Source organism: Solanum stenotomum, chromosome 4, assembly GCF_019186545.1.
Source record: "Solanum stenotomum isolate F172 chromosome 4, ASM1918654v1, whole genome shotgun sequence".
In the NCBI taxonomy this organism is placed as follows: Eukaryota; Viridiplantae; Streptophyta; class Magnoliopsida; order Solanales; family Solanaceae; genus Solanum; species Solanum stenotomum.
Window position 1 is genome coordinate 6008122 of NC_064285.1, and position 4676 is coordinate 6012797.

A 4676-nucleotide genomic window follows, 5' to 3' on the forward strand; every position below is an offset into this window, starting at 1 on the left:
GGCCAGCGAGAGAGTGGTGGAGAACTTATTCGGGGGCTTTGCCAGTTGGATCTCCTCCAGTGACTTGGGAGAGGTTTTCCAGTGCCTTTCATGACCGTTTTATCCCTTGGAGCGTGAGAGAGGAGAGTCGTTTGAGGTTTGAGAATCTGAGACAGGACAGCTTATCAGTTATAGAGTATGAGGCCCATTTTTGCCAGTTGTCTAGGCATGCTTTGGCCATTATTCCAGACGAGACAGAGAGGATCCGTAGATTCGTGAGGGGGTTGACTTTCTCTATCAGATCGGCTGTGTTTAGAGCATCTAGAGAGGGGACTTCCTTCCAATCCATTGTAAGTGCCGTTAAAGAGGCGGAATTGATGGAGAGAGAAGAGTTTGGGGACCCTAAGAGAGTCCGTACAACAGGTCAGTTTCATGGTGTTTCATCTGGAGCAGGGGATCACACAGAGGGAGTGGTTCCTTTGAGCAGCGAGGACCCGTTCATGCATCTATGCCGACATCTGAGGGTGGTCAGATACCTCGGGGTTCTTATAGCGTGGGTCACGGTTCACAGCAGCGACCTATGGGGCGAGGCAATTATAGTGGGTTTTCAGGGTCCGCACAGCAGTTTTCGGGACAGAGATTTTGCTTTTCTTGTGGAGATCCCGATCACCTGATGCGACAGTGTACTTCCCAAAGGGGTCGTGGAGGGTCCCAACTTAATTCTTCATTTTAGGCTAGACCACCGGTACAGCAGGGTAGAGGCCGCGGCAGAGTTCAGTCAGGTAGAGGCGGTAGAGCTTCTAGTAGTGGTTCTGCAGCTCAGTAGAATGGGGGTAGAGTTACCACCCAGGCTGGAGGTGGCCGAGGGGGCCACTGTTATGCTTTTCCGGGGAGACCCGAAACGGAGACTTCTGATGCTGTTATTACAGGTATCATCCCAGTATGTCATCGATCTGCGTCTGTATTATTTGATCCAAGGTCTACATTCTCTTATGTGTCCACCTATTTTGCTGCTGAATTTGATATGATATGTGATAGCATGACTGTACCTATTCGTGTTTCTACACCCGTGGGTGAACCCTTAGTGGTGGATCGAGTATATCGATCTTGTCTTGTTTCTCTAGCGGGGTATGACACTTGGGTAGATTTAATCATTCTGGGGATGGTAGACTTTGATGTTATCTTGGGTATGAATTGGCTTTCTCCTTATCATGTTGTCCTTGATTGTAATGCTAAGACTGTGACTTTAGTAATGCCTGGTGTTCCGAGGGTTGAGTGGAAGGGTGCTAATGGCTCTTATCCTAGCAAGGTCATTTCTTTTATCCGTGCTCAGAGATTGGTGGAGAGAGGGTGTTTGTCTTACTTAGCTTTTATTCGGGACACCAGTGTTGAACCACCTTCCATAGATTCTGTTCCCGTGGTTCAGGAGTTTCTCGATGTATTCCCTTCTGATCTTTCAGGTGTTCCTCCCGATAGAGATATCGATTTTGCTATTGATTTGGAGTCGGGCACTAAGCCTATTTCTATTCCTCCCTACCGTATGGCTCCAGTAGAGTTGAAAGAGTTGAAGGATCAGTTGCAGGATTTATTGAGTAAGGGGTTTATTCGCCCTAGAGTGTCACCTTGGAGTGCCCCTATGTTGTTTGCGAAGAAGAAAGATGGGACTATGAGGATGTGTATTGATTATAGACAGTTAAACAAGGTAACCGTGAAAAATAAGTATCCTCTTCCGCGTATTGATGACTTGTTTGATCAGCTACAGGGGGCATCTTTGTTCTCTAAGATTGATTTGAGGTCTGGGTATCATCAGTTGAAGATTAGGGCATCAGATATCCCTAAGACAGCTTTTCGGACTCGGTATGGGCATTATGAGTTCTTAGTGATGTCCTTTGGGTTGACTATTGCCCCTGCAGCTTTTATGGAGTTGATGAACGGGGTGTTTCGACCATACATTGATTCTTTTGTGATTGTCTTCATCGATGACATTTTGGTTTACTCCAGGACCGAGGATGACCATGTCCGACACTTGAGAATTGTACTTCAGAGATTGAGGGAAGAGAAGTTGTATGCCAAGTTCTCAAAGTGTGAGTTCTGGCTTAATTCTGTGGCATTCTTGGGACACGTGGTGTCCAAGGAGGGTATTAGAGTAGATCCGGCCAAGATTGAGGCAGTTAGAGGCTGGACGCGACCTAATTCTCCTACCAAGATTAGGAGTTTTGTGGGATTGGTAGGTTATTATCGACGATTTGTTCAGAGTTTCTCTACTATTACAGCTCCATTGACTAGATTGACTCGACAGGGTGTGGGTTTCCAGTGGTTTGATGAGTGTGAGGAGAGTTTTCAAAAGCTCAAGACTTTGGTGACTTCGGCTTCTGTGTTGACTCTACCTGAGGAGGGCGTGGACTTTAATGTTTATTGTGATGCTTCAGGAGTCGATTTGGGTGGTGTATTGATGCAGAAGGGGAAGGTGATTGCTTATGTTTCTAGGCAGTTGAAGACCCATGAGAAGAACTACCCTACTCATGATTTAGAGTTGGCAGCTGTGGTATTTGTGCTTAAGTTATGGCGTCATTATTTGTATGGGGTGCATTGTGAGATCTTCACTGATCATCAGAGTCTTCAGTATATCTTTAGTCAGAGGGATCTGAACTTGAGGCAGCGTAGGTGGCTTGAGTTGTTGAAAGACTATGATGTGACCATTCTATATCATCCGGGGAAGGCCAATGTTGTTGCCGATGCTCTGAGTAGGAAGACTCCTAGCATGGGAAGTCTTGCAACACTTAGCATTGAGGAGAGACTATTAGCTAGAGATGTTCAGAGGTTAGCTAATAGTCTTGTCCGGTTGCAGATCTCAGAGGAGAGTGATGGGATGATTGCTTTTATTGAGGCTTAGTCTTCTTTAGTCGAGCAGATCCGTGCGCACCAGTTTGATGATGAGAAGTTATGTCTCATTCGAGACAGAGTATTGAGAGGGGAAGCCAAGGAGGCTGTCATTGATTCTGACGGTGTGTTGAGGATCGGAGGCAGGATTTGTGTGCCCAAGACGGGAGAGTTGACTAGACTGATTCTTGAAGAGGCCCATTGTTCCCGATATTCTATCCATCCGGGAGCAGCGAAGATGTATCATGATCTGAGTCAGTATTACTGGTGGTGTGGGATGAAGAGAGATATTTCAGACTTTGTTTCTAGGTGTTTGACTTGTCAACAGGTCAAGTGTGAGCACCAGCGTCCCGGGGGTGTATCTCAGAGGATGCCTATTCCTACTTGGAAGTGGGAGCAGATCACTATGGACTTTGTTGTGGGTTTGCCTACCACAGTGGGTGGTTATGACTCCATTTGGGTTGTTGTTGACAGGCTGACCAAGTCTGCCCACTTCATTCCGGTTCGGGTGAAAAATACGGCAGAGAAGTTAGCCGAGCTATATATCAGTCAGATTGTGCGACTACATGGGGTTCCTGTTTCTATTATATCAGATCGAGGTTCACTATTTACTTCTCACTTCTGAAAGGCATTACAACATGGTTTGGGTACTCAGCTAGATATAAGTACAGCCTTTCACCCTCAGACAGATGGTCAGTCCGAGCGGACGATTCAGGTGTTGGAGGACATGCTCCGAGCATGTGTGATCAATTTTTGTGCTAGATGGGATCGACATTTACCCTTAGCAAAGTTTGCCTACAATAACAGTTATCACTCTAGTATTCAGATGACCCCATTTGAGGCGTTGTATGGCAGACGATGTAGGTCTCCGATGGGTTGGTTTGATTTGGCAGAGATGGACTCTTTGGATACTGACTTGCTTAGAGATGTTATGGAGCAAGTCCGTAGGATTCAGTATAGACTGTTGACAGCCCAGAGTCGACAGAAGAGTTATGGAGACCGGAGAGTTAGAGCCTTAATGTTTATGGAGGGTGATCATGTTTGGCTTAGAGTGTCACCTATGAAGGGTGTGATGCGGTTCGACAAGAAGGGCAAGCTTAGCCCTAGATTCATTGGACCTTTTTAGATTTTAAGTCGAGTGGGAGAGGTGGCCTATAAGTTGGCCTTGCCACCTGGTTTGTCGGCAGTTCATCCTGTTTTCCATGTCTCTATACTTCGGAAGTATATTCCGGATGAGTCACATGTGCTTTCACTCGATTCAGTGGAGTTAGGTCTAGACTTGACATTTGAAGAGGAACCTATAGCTATATTGGATAGGCAGGTTCGAAAGCTTAAGACCAAGGAGATTGCTTCAGTGAAGGTGCAATGAAAGCACCGATCAGTGGGAGAGGCAACTTGGGAGACAGAGTCTGATATGCGTGCCAGATATCCTCAGCTTTTTGAAGCTTCAGATACTTTATTTCACCTTATGTTCGAGGACGAACATGATTTTTAGTGGTGGATAATGTAATGACCCGGACCTGGAAAATCATTTTTTTTGATAATTTTGAATAGTCATTTAACTATAGTTAATTAATTTACGGGTAATTTAATTTTTTTTAATAATAATGGGTCAAATATGAAATATTAAAATATGTTAGTAGGGTTTAACATTTTAGTCCACAATTTGAGAGAGGAAAAGAAAAGAATTGTACGAGAGAGGCGCAGAGGCACAGTTGGCGTTGCAAGAAAAATAGTTCGTGCTTCAGGTAAACCTCAAGTCTAATTCTTATTGTAAGTAGTTTTCTAAGATAGGGGTATACATTAGTATAATAATA

General features: G+C 45.0%; 1 pseudogene; it reads left to right on the forward strand.

The window, feature by feature from the left end:
• The first annotated feature begins 356 nt into the window (after positions 1–356).
• LOC125863242 (uncharacterized) lies at positions 357–4354 on the forward strand (annotated as a pseudogene).
• The last annotated feature ends 322 nt before the right edge of the window (positions 4355–4676 follow it).